We start from the raw sequence: 15105 nt of genomic DNA on the forward strand, positions 1-15105 counted from the left end.
GTCCGACAAAAGTAATTATACTGCAGCTAAATTGTTGCCAAAGTATGTTCCTTGTGTAATAACTCGGGTTATTAGTCCATTAGTATATGAGCTTAAATCGCGAGATGGAACACGTCTGGGTAGATGGCATATTTCTACTTTGCGCCCAGATACTACGGGTTTTGATGACTCTGATAGTTCTGTGCATGATGGTGATAACAATAATGATAAATATGATGAGTCTTCTGACTCCTCTGTTTAGTAATAGAGTTATTGTCTTGTAAATGGTACACATTTTTCCATTTAGGTTGAATTTGTGAACCTTTATTTTTGAGTGGTTATTTTGTTTTTGTCTTTGTTGAATATATGTATTTCACTTTGTTAATTACTAATACAAACCGGATACAATGAAAGTTTAGTATGTGTTGATGTAGTTTCTATTGAAATAAGTAGTTAATGATAAGTATTATGACAAGCTTAGAACTTAGTTGTCCGTAATTTTTCAGTTCTCTTTCTATTCTGGTTTTTGTTGTTCTTTTAATTACTTACTTCTTAAGTTAATAGTTACAACTTCCATTCGTTAAGAGAATACTGAAGTCATTTTGTTGTTGCGGTCAAGTTCACGACAGTATAGTTTGGTAAAGCTGTTGAGCTTAGTCATAATTCTAATGTTAGTTTTGTTCAAACGATAAATGGTTGATTTTATGTATCCCATTTAGTTAGTTGGTGCAAAGGAATTATATTCATAATTTTGATTTACTTTGGTAGGTAAATAGAACATTAAGTTGGTGTATATGAAATTGTTGTCTGTAAATCTGTAAGATTTTCATGGAAACTTCTGCTTTCTGGCTTCCTAATTCAAGACTTTCGTGTCTTTAGCTATGATCCAGTTGTTAAGTGAAACTTCCTTAAACATTTTATAGGTGTATGGTAGTGGTCACCTTATTTGACCTATTCTATTGTACTTTTAATTGTTAGCTCTCAGTACACAATACCTTAAGTTGTGTTTTAACTTCTGATAAGTTTAAGTCAGTAAAAGATACAAAGTGTTATGGTAAACATTTCCTAACCCCAAATTTAGTTATGTATGTAGATATTTTGTTTGTAGTGACCTGATATATGTACGTATACATATATATTTTTGTAAGTTCACCGCTGTTATAAATGGTTTTGTAGGAATTTCGGTGAGAAGGATATAATATGTAGTAACTTAGGGTTGTCCTAATATATATAGATATATTTTTTTTTAATTTTGATTGGTTTTTTTTGTTAGACTTTATCTTTAGTGGTATGAATGGGTTACGAAACTGTGTCTTTAATGACAAGGAAGTTTTCAGAGTTCGACGTGGATTGTATTTGGTTGGGTAGATAGATATTCCTACGGGTCGCTATCGACTATGCTGATCAGCACTACTGCTATCTTACTAACATGGTCTCTTCTGCAGATTCGTTAGATTATTCATAGTACTTTAGTCGGAGTACCACTCAATTGTAAATTAGTAGAGTCAAAAAATTTTAGATTGGTAAATTCTATAATTTACTAGGGTTTAGTTGGGAGTACTTGGATTTGTCCTAAATTCTAGATTTGTACGTGGATTTTGTTTTGAGTACAAAGTGAATGATGTTTCTTTTGTTTGCGAAGTTCATACTGGAGTGTTGTCGGATTTTCTTTCATATGAATAGTGTATAGTGTGAGGTTTGAGTTCAGAGCCACGGCGCAATTTACATCCTGCGAGGCCGCTCTCAAAACTATCCATCGATGGATGATACTGATAGCTCTTCAGGATAGTTCTGATCTTCAAAAGTTACGGATTTCTTAGTTAGGGATATTACTAAATATTCGTATCGTATGCCTCACTTTTTTGTTTAGATCAGGTAATCAGATTTGAAAGTGATCTGAAGCACGATGCTGTATGGATGAGCGAATGATTGTAGATGAATCTGTATTGCGGTCCCGAATAAAAGGTGTGTGTTAGGAGAAATGTACGAGTATCTGCAACAGAGAGCTCAATTCTTTTGATTGGTTGGCCTAAATTTTGGTATTTGGCAATATAGAACCTTTAGTTGAAATATATTTTTTTGTTTTTGTTGCTTGTCACGATTTCTTACGAAAGGAAGAGATCTCATTAATAAATATGTGGTTCATTATTGTCTACATCAATGAGTGAATTTTTTTTTCGTTATTTTGGTTGGTAGGAAAGAGAAAAAAACCCTTTCGAGTTTTTTTTGCACGGTTTTTGGGGGAGTTGTTACGGTTGAAAGGTCTTTTTCTCAAAGTTCTTGTATAATTCATAATGAATATCAAATTTTGATAAGATGTATAACAAGTTGTATACCTATTAGGCCTTATTTAACATTTAAATAGTAACGGAAATAGTAAATACTATATTTTATTTTGATTGGGCTAAGTTCAAGGTTTCTGTCAGGTGCGAAATAGATAATTAATTTTGAGGCTGGTCTTCGTTGATAGCTTGAAGTAAAAGCATGGTTTTTTAAGTAAACCGATCAGACTTCGATCAAGATGTGCATATATTATCACAAATTATATTTTGGATTATTCTAAAGATTACATCAGTTTGTGGAACATCGTATGGACTTAGTTTTCCGATTCCTTGTTGGAGATTATAGAATCTAGTTTCTGTGAAAGCCTTCGTTAGCCATACATTTTTTTGCACGAAGAAAAAAACCACGTGTTTCCACCGCATAGATTTTCCAGAATTTTGTATACAGGCTGTGAATTATATGTATTTTAAATATTAGTTGGAGACCTTTGTCCGCTGAAGTCGGATATTTATTCCGATTTGATGTTTGCCGAAATGCAGTAATGAAGTTGTTGGATGCAACTTTTTCTATTGGTTGTTTGTAAGAATGTTGATGGTGTGAAGACGTTCAAGTTTTGGAACTAAAGGTTAGTGAAATTATTTACATCACTACTTTCGCGTAGAAAAGACTATTCTTTTGTTTGTTTTTTTATTTGAGAGACACTTCAACATCTCACTAGTCAATCTGTTCCTAAGATAGATAATATTTTATTACTTCATTAAAGTCATAATAAAATTATTATTCAACAGTTTTATTTTAAAATAATGTAAAGAGCTCTTAGGGAATTTAGGTACTTTAGTTGAAACCTCTTCGAGGTGACTTTTTAGCAAGTGTTTTTCTCTTTCATTTCAAACATTGTAACGATATACTTATTATATTGATGTTTATAATAAATAATATTTGTTTTGGTAATAAAGTTATATGTATTTACTATTTAATTTATAATTCTCACATATTTTTGCTGGCGCCCTGTAATTAGATATTCCTAAAATCTACTTTGAATAAATCATTTTAGGCCAGACTAAAATGATTCCTTCTTATGTTTTCTAACCCACCCCAGAGAAGTCTCAAATCTCTATGGTCTGACTTTTATTTGTTTGTTTTCTTTAAATTAACTATAGCTGTTACAGAGAAAGCGTCTTTCTTGGTAACAAACTTTCAGTCGCAATAACAACCAAAATAATCATGAGACATTGATCAAACTTAGAAAGATTATAAAGGTGTGATGCCTATTTAATATTTTGTCGACAAAATTTTTCATTTTTTTGCATAATCTTTAAATGTTCAAAAAAATTGTTATAAAAAAATTAACATTTCTCAGAAATTATTTATTATATTCTAATTTTATAAAATACTTAAAATGCGTATTTCATAGGTCTTGAAAATGAATGCTTTAAAAAAAATTTCCAACCATTTGCAAAAAAGTTATGATACAGCAAAGTAAATATACGATATTATCGTTGTTTATAATTTGTTTTAATTGTTTCAAAGCTTAAAAGTGAGTCTATGGTACAATCTAATTACTTACAAAGAATGTCAAAAATTAGTGCAATGGTTATATTTTAATCAAAGATTAAAATTACTTTTTTTTTGTAATTCTTAGCGCAAAAGTAGGCCTGATACAGAGCCGGAGCTAAAATGTGCACTCGAAGCGGCTGACACGCAGCATACATTATTTATAAAAGTGTACGTCTCGCGCGGCCGGTCGTCGCTCCGAGTGAAAATTTTAGCTACAGTACTGTATTATTCTACTTTCGCGCGTGTAAATTACAAAAGAATATATTTATAATCTTTAATTAAAATATAATCATTAAACTGATAATCGATATTTATTTGTAAATAATTAGCCGGTACTTTAAACTCACTTCTACGCTTTGAAAGAATTAAAAAAAATTATAAACACCGTAGTATTCGTATGTTTATTTTGCTGTTTCATAACTTTTTTGCAAATGGTTGCAAAATAGTTTTAAAACATTCATTTTCAAGATATTTGAAATGCGCATTTTAGCTATTTTTTAAAATTACAATATAATAAAAACTTTCTGAGAAACGTTAATTTGTTTATAACTATTTTTTTTAAACATTTAAAGATTATGCAAAAAATAAAAAATTTATATTTTGTCCACAAAATGTTAAATAGGCATCTCATTTTTAAAAGATTTCAAAGTTTGATCAGTGTATCGTAATTATTTTGGTTATTATTGCGACCGTAAATTATTAATTAACAATTGAATTGTTGCTAAAATATTCGTTTAATTTTCATGAGCTTCTGGAACTATAATCTAAGCCAAGACCGCTTTTAAGTCACCAAATTATTTAATTATTGGTAGATAATTACTTCTCTAAAACTTTATTTAAAAATTAAAGATTTTGTTGGGAAAACCCGCATTTTCCGAGGAAAATTTTCATCTGAGCAGATCGGGAAAGACACGTCTCTATGAAGAATTTAATCACGGTGAATTTTTATTTGGGTGTTTTTGTTGTAAAATTAAAATCTTCGGAGTTATAGAGCAATAATTGAAAAAAACACGATTTTCGGGCGCCATTTTGTTTATAAAAAAAGTAGCACACCATCTCTGGACTTTGCATACCTATATTATTAATATATAGGATCTTATAATTCGATTCCAGCAATAAAATTTCTGGTAAATAACTTTTCCCAAAAATGGCCTATTCTCCGAATAATCAGCCCAGACTAATACCTCTTATAAGATTGATAGAATGTGATATTATGACGTGGCTGAAAGTTTTTGACCATTCATAATTTTTATAAAAATTTTCTTTTTAATTAATAATAAAAACGTTTCCCATATAATATACACTGAGCAGCAAAATTAACGCACCACCTTAAAAATGGAACATTTTTGATGTCTCGAATTTCCTAAACCTGCTGTCCGATATAAGTGATTTTTTAGTACGTTATAGCTTCATTCTTTAGTAATATCGATGTAATAATATTGTTGCTAAACAGGTAAGTGTCATTGTATACCAGGTGTAACAATGATAGTGTGTTTTTTCCTCAAAGTTTGGACCACCCTGTGGAATATTCTAGTGTATATAAAATATCGAAATTAAAACTTAACTGTAGCCTTAGCCTTTATTAACATTTTGATTTTTGATTTATTGGCCTATGTTGAATAATAAAAAAGTTAGGTACTTTAACAACTAGCAACTTCCTTCACCAATTCAGGGTATTTCTAAATAAGTGCGACAAACTTTAAGGTACTAGCACACTGTAGAAAACCAAAAATAAGCTTTTTTCCCTTTATTAAAAATGAACATAAAACTTTTTTATATCATAAAACATAAAACCCGATGGCGGACAGTTAATCTCCGGATTGGGATCTCTGAAACAAAAAAATCGTACGACGTTTGAAAAAAGAAGGTTTCTTACGTGACAATTTACCACCGTTAATGAAAAATTCCGCAAAAGAAAGATTTTAAGGAAATTTGAAAAAATTTTGTAAAAAAATCGCCCGTTTTTCTTCAGTTTTTCATGGTTAAAAAATATTTGTTTTTTATTTTTTGGTCAAATCGCGGTAAATTGTCACGTAAGAAGCCTTTCTTTTTCAAATGCAGTACGATTTTTTTATTTCAGATAACCTAATCCTGAGATTAACTGTCCGCAATCATTTTTCGAGGCCTCGAATTTTGCGCCCTCTACAATATTACTGTACGTGCATAAATGAGAAAACATATTTTTTGTACTCTTTAAGGAGGGGGTATGGTTTGAAATCAACATATCAAGCACATTTTTGTGAATTTTTTTCGAAGCTATGGTAGAATTATTTTATTTTTAAATTAAATAAGCATATTAAGTACAATTCAAAGAATATGTTAGAAAAAAATTCAATCCAAAATATTGAAAAATAATCCATTGGTGACAAATTTTGACAGGCAGCTCACAAAAAAATGGATTTTGCGGTGGACATCAGAACTCGACACTCGATCATACGAAATAAAAAATTCAAAAAGATTTTATTAGCTTATGAGTTTCACGAGGTCACAACGTCGAGTTTTTTTATTTTTAGTGATTTTTGAATTTTTGGTATCGCTCAGAAATCAAAAAAATTAAATTTTTGGTAAAAATTTTGTGAAAATCAACAGATTTATTATTGTTGAACAAAAAATAAGCAAAAAAAGAAAAATATCTCGACGTTGTTACCTCATGAAATGTCTAAAGAAAATCTGTGCAAAATATTAGGTAGATCGGCCTAGTAGTTTTTCAGTTACAATGTCCACCGCATTTGAAAAAGCAGTTTTGAGAAAAATGCGTTTAAAGTTTAAAATAATCTACAAAAGAGAAGGCGAACAATTGTTTAACGTTTCTCACTACGCTCAAGCGTGCTGGCGCGAAGTCGCGGCAAAGTGAGTCGAAGGTAGGGATATTCAACACCCTGTATCTCTGGTAATTTTACTCCGATTATTTTGAAATTTTCAGAGTGTATTCTTGAAAGTATGCACTTTTATTTGAAATAATAAAAAAAAATTAAATATTTCAAACCATACCCCCCCCCCTTAAGAGTTAGGTATTAATATGTAAAAAGTTTTATTTTCATTTCTAAAAAAGGTTCTGAGAAAAAAACTATTGAAAAAAATTATTATTTTCGTTCTTCTAAAGTGAACTAGTACCTTAAGGGATAATTCTGCATGAAAAAATAATGACCGTTTGCTTTATAAACATATGTCCGCAAATGCTTCGTTTCCGAGATACGGGATGTTGAATTTTTTCTTACAAACTGATGATTTATTTATTGCTCTAATTTTAAGAGGTAGTTATTGTGCATTTCTTGACATACAACCCGCGAGTAGTCGCGCCGTTAGATAGAATCTCACATTTTATCCTTTTTGCGGTAACTAGGTGAAAAATTTTGCAATTTTGAAAAAATTTCGTAAGTGCCTCGACGAAGGGTGTAGTAATGCGTAGGTATTTTTCTTCTTCTTCTTCTTCTTCTTCTTCTTCTTCTTCTTCTTCTTCTTTTTGTGAAATTTGTGGCTTTGGGGAGAGCCAATTAGCTTTAATAATTGTTAGAAATAATAGTAACAAACATAGTAAGTAAATAAAAATACTATAAAATAAAAATTTGTTGTAAATTCGTATTTAAATTCGTATTGTGAGATCAATAGTGGAGTCACTGAAGGTGGATATGAGCTATTACCTCCGATTTCGTTGAACTTCCATCGATTTGCATGAGAATTGGTGAGTGGTTAGAGGATATCTCAAGGAACAAAGATGACATGGTGCCAACTTGCGCTTTTACCCTGGGGGTGGATGCCACCCCTTCTCGGGGATGAAAATTATTTTATTAAAATTAACCCCATAATTCGATAGAGGGAGAAATTTCAAGCAAAATTTGTTATATAAAGTTATTAAAATAAATCAAAACTTTTTGAGTTATTAAAGATCAAAGATTTTAAGTTTTCTTGAAAAAAATGCATGTTTTTAACCAATTTTTCATCAATAACTCAAAAAATGGAATAAACCCCTTGGAATAAATGTATATTTTTTTCGGCGAGTAAAAAACTCAGTATTCAAGCTAAAATAACGGGAAATTGATGCATTTTATAACATAAACTTATTAAATATTTGTTAAAGTACTTAAAAATATCTATTAAATAAGCCCCCGAATATGTTGACAGTGTTAAAATTTATGCTCCAAAATTTTTTCAAAATTCATCTTTTAAAAATTTTTCCAAAAAATGTTATTGTTTTTTTTTTAATAACTCCGTTCGTGTTTACGATATCAGGTTCATCTAAAAACTGTTTCAAAGTTAATTCCAAGTTCTATTTAAGCACGTTGAACCTAATCTTTTAAACCCCTTACTTTTTTAAAAATAAAAGGTTAAATAACCCCGGTTGCATGGTTCCCACAGCAAAATTTAAGATTTAAACGTTTCTATCTCGGTTATTTTTTACCCTATAGAAATAGTAAAACAGGTAAAATATTTAGCACAGAAAAAACTAAATTTGGTTATATATAATTTTTCACGTATATTGAGTATTTTTGGAGTTATTATCAAAAGAATATGAGAATTACAATAATTTTAAAAATTATGATTTTTTTAAATTATATATTTTTTTCAAAAATATGCATTCTAAACCGGTCAAAATTATCGAACACATTACTTATGCTAATATAAAGAAGTTCTTGTAAGGATTACTATAAATTTTAATTTTTGTGTAAATCGCGTATGTTTTATTTTTCACTTTTTCCTAAAAAATTCGAAACGGTTCTTTTATTCTCATTATAACTTGCTTAATTTTGACGCTATTACCTTGTTCTGAAGCTCATTTGATAGGTACTCCGAAGTACTTTGGCAAATGTTTAGCAGTAATATTTTATACATTGTATCGTTTTCCCGTTATTTAAGCTTGAATATTTAGATTTGAGTACTCGTCGAAAAAAATACACATTCAATTGCCAATAACTCACTTTGAAATAACATTAGTTTAGTTCTTTATGTGAGGAATGTATTCAATTTTTTATTATTTTCAATTTCAGTAATAATAACTTTTTTGTAAAAGCTTATAATTTTTTATTTATACGTGAAAAACCGATTTAAAACATGCATTTTTTTAACGAAAAAATAAAATCTTTGGTCTTTAATAACTCAAAAAGTGTTGATTTATTTTAATAAATATATATATAACAAATTTTGCTTATAATTTGTCCCTCTATCGATTTATGGTATTATTTTTAATAAAATAATTTTTACCTCCGAGAAGGGGTGGCATCCAACCCTAGGGTAAAAGCGCAAGATGGCTTCATGTCACCTTTGTTCCTTGAGGTATCCTCTAATTATTCACCAATTTTCATGAAAATCGATGGAGGTTTAACGAAATCGGAAGTGAAAACCTTCAGTGACTGCACTACAAATCTAACACCCGACTATTCACGTTACAGAAGTGAGCGCGACTACTCCCGGGTTAAGAATTTTTTATTCACCATTGGAGTGCATACGGGTCAAATTACCTGGTCATATTGCCCGTATGCACTCCAATGGTGAATAAAAAATTCTTAATTGTATGTCAAGAAATGCACAATAACTACCTCTTAAAACCTACTAAATTTCATTTGCATATCTCAACCGGTTTTGGAACAATAAATAAATCATCAGTTTGCAAGAAAAAATTCAACATTCCGTAACTGGGAAACGAAGCATTTGCGGACATATGTTTATAAAGCAAACGGTCATTATTTTTTCTTGCAGAATTACACCTTAAGGTCTGTCGCACTTATTTAGAAACACCCTGGATTAATGAAGAACTTTGCTAGTTGTTAAAGTACCTACCTTTTTTATTATCCAACATAAGCGAATGAATCAAAAAGCGAAATGTTAAGAAAGCCTAAGGCTACAGTTTTGTTTTAATTTCAATATTTTTTATACGCTGGAATATTTCACAGGGTGTTCCGAACTTTGAGGAAAAAACACACTATCATTGTTACACCCGGTATACAATTACACTTACATGTTTAGCAACAATATGATAACATCGATTTCTTGAATAAAAAAAGCTACATCCTAAAAAACTGCTCAAATTGGAAAACAAGTTTAGAAAATTCGAGATATCACACATGTTCGATATGTTAGTAGTCTGTTCTTTAACGGTAAAATATTGCAAAACCTCTAAATTTTAAAGAACCGCTTGGATTGACATGAAATTTGGCATACACATAGCTAACAAGTCAAAGAAAAAAAGTGATATCGTGCCGATATGTGCTTTTGCTCTGGGGGTGGTTTTCACCCCCTCTTGGGGGTGAAAAAATATTCGTCCAAAGAAAATCAGGAAATATATAAACTGGCGAATTTTAAATAACTTTTGTTGTGTAGAGCTTTTTTACTAAGTCAATACTTTTCGAGTTATTTGGCAGTGAATATGTTCATTTTTTCAACAAAATAACCACGCTTTTAGACGGTTTCTCGCAAATAACTCGAATAGTAGGTATTTTGTCGAAAAAATATTCTTAGCAAAAATATAGCCTGTACAAAATTTTTCAAAATGGTGTATATATCACGTCTCTACACCTAGTAGAAGCAGAGTTATAGCTAATGAAAAATAGGTTCATATTCGTCAAATTCCAAATGGAATATTTTAACGTGAAATAACCAAAAATGAAGCACATTTCGGGGAAAACTCATTATAACTTATTTAAAGTGTTTAAAAAAAGCTTCATTTTTGTTTTATAAAAAAATTCTAGCATCAAAATTAAACAAGTTACGCTCAAAATAATGTTAGTCCCTTTTGGTTTTGTTAAAAACATCGAGAAAATCACCCCCTAATTAGTATCTTAAATGAACTTAATCGTTACGAATTCACAAGTTTCTTGACCCGTGTATATATTGTTTATATGATCTGTAAGTTTCATCGGTTCAAAGTCCTTATTATTGAAAGGGCTGTGGTTAAAAGGGGTTGAACGAGTCACTGATCACGAATGTATGCAAATTTAGAAACACCAAATCTAAATCAATTTTTGTCTAACAGAAAAACAAAAAAATACATGATATTTAGAAAAGCAAATCTGACTTTTTTGGTTTCTCGAGATTTTTGGTATCTCTAACAATTTTTAAGTTATTTTGAAAAAATCATATTTTTCAAAATTTAAATTTTTAAAAATTTTACTTTGAAACCAATTTTTTTCAAAAATAAGGACGGACTTTGAGTCGATGAAACTTACAGGTCATATAAACACAACATAAGAGAAATAATTTATGGAGCGGTAACGATTAATTTAATTCAAGTTGCTAATTAGGGGGTGGTCTTCCCGATTTTTTTTTTGCAAAAACAAAAGGGAGCAACTTTATTTTGAGCGTAACTTGCTTAAATTTAATGCTAGAAAATTTTTGTAAAAACAGAAATAAAGCTTTTTTTAAACACTTTAAAAAATTTAAAATAGGTTCTCCCCAAAAAGTGTTTAATTTTTTGGATATTTCACGTCGAAATATTCTATTTGAAATTTGGTGAATATGAATCTATTTTTCATTGGCTGTAACTCTGGTTCTGCGAGATTCAGAGACCTACCCTGGACACAATTTTTTTTACTTTTTTATAGGCTATATCTTTACTAAAAACGTTTTTTTTTTTCGACAAAATGCTTACTTTTTGAGTTATTTGCGTAAAACCGTCTAAAAATGTGGTTATTTTGTTGAAAAATGGACATATTCACTTGCAAATAACTCGAAAAGTGTTGACTTGGCGAAAAAGCTCTATAGAACAAAAGTTACTTAAAATTAGTCAGTTTACCCATTTCCGGACTTAGTTTGGATATATATTTTTTCATCCACAAGAGGGGGTGAAAGTCACCCCCAGGGCAAAAGCACACATCGGCACAATATCACTTTTTTTCTTTGACATGTAAGCTATACTTATGCCAAATTTCATGTCAATCCAAGCTGTTCTTTAAAATTTAGAGCAAAAACCGTGAAAGAATGGACTATAGGTGGTGCGTTAATTTTGCTGTTTAGTGTAGAAGAAGTATATTATAAAGAAAAGAACAAAAATAATAAATATAAGAAAACGTATTCAAAATAATTTTGACATCAGAACAAACAGCCAAATAAAATGTTTTCTTAACGGAATATAGAAATTGTTAACTTACCTTTGAAAATGTGGTGATAAAATGATTTTTAAGAAAAAAGTTGAATCGTATTAAGGAAGTTGTAGGATTACTGATATATCCCACTTAATTAGAACGAACATAACCGTTAATAATGCAAAAATTGATAAAAACGAAATATGATTACAGAAAAAGAAATCTGTATATTTATCAGTGCAGTTTAAAAAAATCAGTGTATTATTGTTTATGTTTGAATTATTCGTAAAATAATTCAAAGGACGATGTCAGGAATAACTTCTACTAAAATGTAACTAAAAGCTTACTTTTAAAAACCTATTTTTACATTAAATAATGCAATTGCAAAAAACGGCCATTTTGGACTTTTCGCTGGCTGTTTTGCAATAAAAAATTAACGAAATTAAACATGCCATAGCTCATGCTGTAGGTTTTTTAATTTACTACAAATTTCTGTTTAAAAGTTTTTCTCTAAAATTAATATCCTAAGCAAAAAAAATTAAAAATCTATAAAAATTGCAAATTTAACAAATGAAAAATGTCATAAATAAAAAAGCTCCTAAAATTTTTTGTTACATTTTAGTAGAAGTAATTCTTGGCAACGTCCTTTACAACACCTGATAATAGGTTTCAACAATTCCTGAATTATAACACGTTTTTTCACCTACAGCCTGGGGTAATATATGATTATCTCTGAACGAACTAAAAATCGGCCTGCCAGTATCGATTCACAACGAAATAACGTGATGCAACGGATGACGTTGCGACATCTGCTTAAGAGAAGCGAAAATTTTATTTTTAATAAAATTAAAATATGTAATATCAAAAATAAAACTTTATGAGACTAATTTTCTGGTAACATCTTCGTGGTTTCTAAAATTTGGAAACCAATGAATTGCTGGATCAAAGAAAGCTAATAATCGAAGCAATACAGCACTGAAACTCCGAAAAAAAAAAACGACGACACGGATCTTAATAGATATTTTTGCATTCGATTCGCGAATGGGCCGGAAATCTTTGTGTCCCCTAGCCAGGAGATAATATTGAAAAATTGCATACAAACAATGCATTCTTAAAGTGCATCTGAAACAGACAATAAAAAAAATTCAGAACTCATCAATTATTGGCAAAAATGAGTTCAATTTTGTTACTCGGGGTATTTTTGGGGTCGCTGAAAACGAATATGACGTCGTCAGTGAACTCCGGAGTACCTCGTGCCCATGATACCTACTGTTTACTCGTCTTGTGGAGTTTTCGGCAAATTCATTAGAAATTAGTCAAAAATCGTTGCTCGGGCGGCTTTTGGGGTCGCTAACGACGAATATGACATCGAAAGTGCTCTCCGGAGTACCTGGTGCCCAGGGTACCTACCGTTTACATCGTCTTTTGGAGTTTTCGGGAAATCTATTAAAAAATTAGTCAAAAATCATTACTCGGCGGTTCTTGGGGCCTCTGACAACGAATATGATATTGAAAGTGATTTTCGGAGTACTTGATGCCCAGGGTACCTATTGTTTTCCTCTCTTGTGGAGTTTTCGGCAAATTCGTTAAAAATTAGTCAAAAATCGTTACTTGGGAGTTTTTGGGATCTCTAACGACAAATATGACATCGGAAGTGTCTCAGAGTGCCTGGTGCCCAGGGTACCTACTGTTTACCTCGTCTTGTGGAGTTTTGGGCAAAAAAATATTTAAACAATTAGTCAAAAATTATTACTCGGGATGTTTTTGGGGTCGCTAACGACGAATATGACAACGAAAGTGATCTCCGGGGTACCTGGTACCCAGGGTACCTACTGTTTATCTCGTGACTAATAATTGTTGACAAATTTTTAATGAATTTGCCGAAAACCCCAGAAGACGAGGTAAGCAGTAGGTACCCTGGGCACCACGTACTCTGTTCCAAGGTCTGTTCCGAAGACATATTTGTCGTCAGAGATCCCAAAATCACCTGAGTAATAAATTTTGATTAATTTTTAATGAATTTGCTGATAACTCCAGAAAACCAGGTAAGCAGTAGGTACCCTGGGTACCAGGTACTTCGTAGATTACTTCCGATGTCATATTCGTCGTCAGCAACCCAAAAAAAACCGTCTAACGATTTTTGACTAATTTCTTAATGAATTTGTCGAAAACTCCAGAAGAAGAGGTAAACAGTAGGTACCCTGGGCACCAGGTACTCCGGAGATTACTTCTGATGTCATATTCGTCGTCAGCAACCCAAAAAAAAACCGTCGAATGATTTTTGACTAATTTCTTAATGAATTTGTCGAAAACTCCAGAAGAAGAGGTAAACAGTAGGTACCCTGGGCACCAGGTACTCCGGAGATTACTTACGATATCATATTCGTTTTCAGCGACCCCAAAAACTCACTAGTAACAAAATTGAACTCATTTCCGCCGATAATTGACGAGTTCTGAATTTTTTTTTATTGTCTGTTTCAGATGCACTTTAAGAATGCATTGTTTGTATGCAGTTCTTCAATATTATCTCATGGCTAGGGGTCACAAAGTTTCCTGACGCATTCACGAATCGAATACAAGAAGAATTATTAAGATCAGTCTTGTCGGTTTTTTTTTTCGGAGGTTAGGCCGATTTTAGTGCTTTATTGCTTCGCCTATAAGTGAGATCTAAAAGTTGCATCTCACTTTTCGCGTGTCGAGCGCGGTAAAATTTCAAAGAAAAATGGTCCCACATACTCAGTTAGGATTAAAGTTAGTTTCAATAACTAACTATTATACTCGATTTTCTCCATTAACTCGTCGAACTCTGTCGAAAATATCGACAGAATGAAACAATTGTAACTATAAGGCAAGCTGCACACCAACGAAACATGAAACGAAAAACATGAAACATGAAACGTAAAACACGTTTCATGAAAATTAAACACGGCTAAACAAATCTTGAAGTCCGCCTACCAATGAAACGAGTGTGATTCATGCTCATAACACATTTTTATTTTCGGAAAGTTTCATAAATGGCCGGACGTCTATTTGTTTAGCAGTGTTTTATTTCCATGAAACGTGATTTACGTTTCATGTTTCTTTGATGTGCGGCCTGCCTAAGAGGCGAAACGAACAAAAAATTCATAAAACTACTTACCCAAAAAATTTATTTCTAGTCTGAAAAATAAAGAGTTATCATTAATTAAATAGTCATTAAAATTCACTTTAACAAGAGATTGTTTCTGTAATTTCGAATGATGTGTTCATATAAAAAACTTATAATTATTAT

General features: G+C 31.2%; 1 protein-coding gene across 1 annotated transcript in view; it reads right to left on the reverse strand.

The window, feature by feature from the left end:
* The window catches only part of LOC114337832 (cytoglobin-1), a 169892-nt gene that overhangs the window by 120411 nt on the left and 34376 nt on the right, over positions 1–15105 (reverse strand). The window contains exon 2 of the mRNA XM_050658615.1: positions 14974–14993. The gene's annotated coding sequence lies outside the window, so the exon portion shown is untranslated. The remainder of the gene's footprint in view (positions 1–14973; positions 14994–15105) is intronic.

This window comes from Diabrotica virgifera, chromosome 8, assembly GCF_917563875.1.
Source record: "Diabrotica virgifera virgifera chromosome 8, PGI_DIABVI_V3a".
Lineage (NCBI taxonomy): Eukaryota > Metazoa > Arthropoda > Insecta > Coleoptera > Chrysomelidae > Diabrotica > Diabrotica virgifera.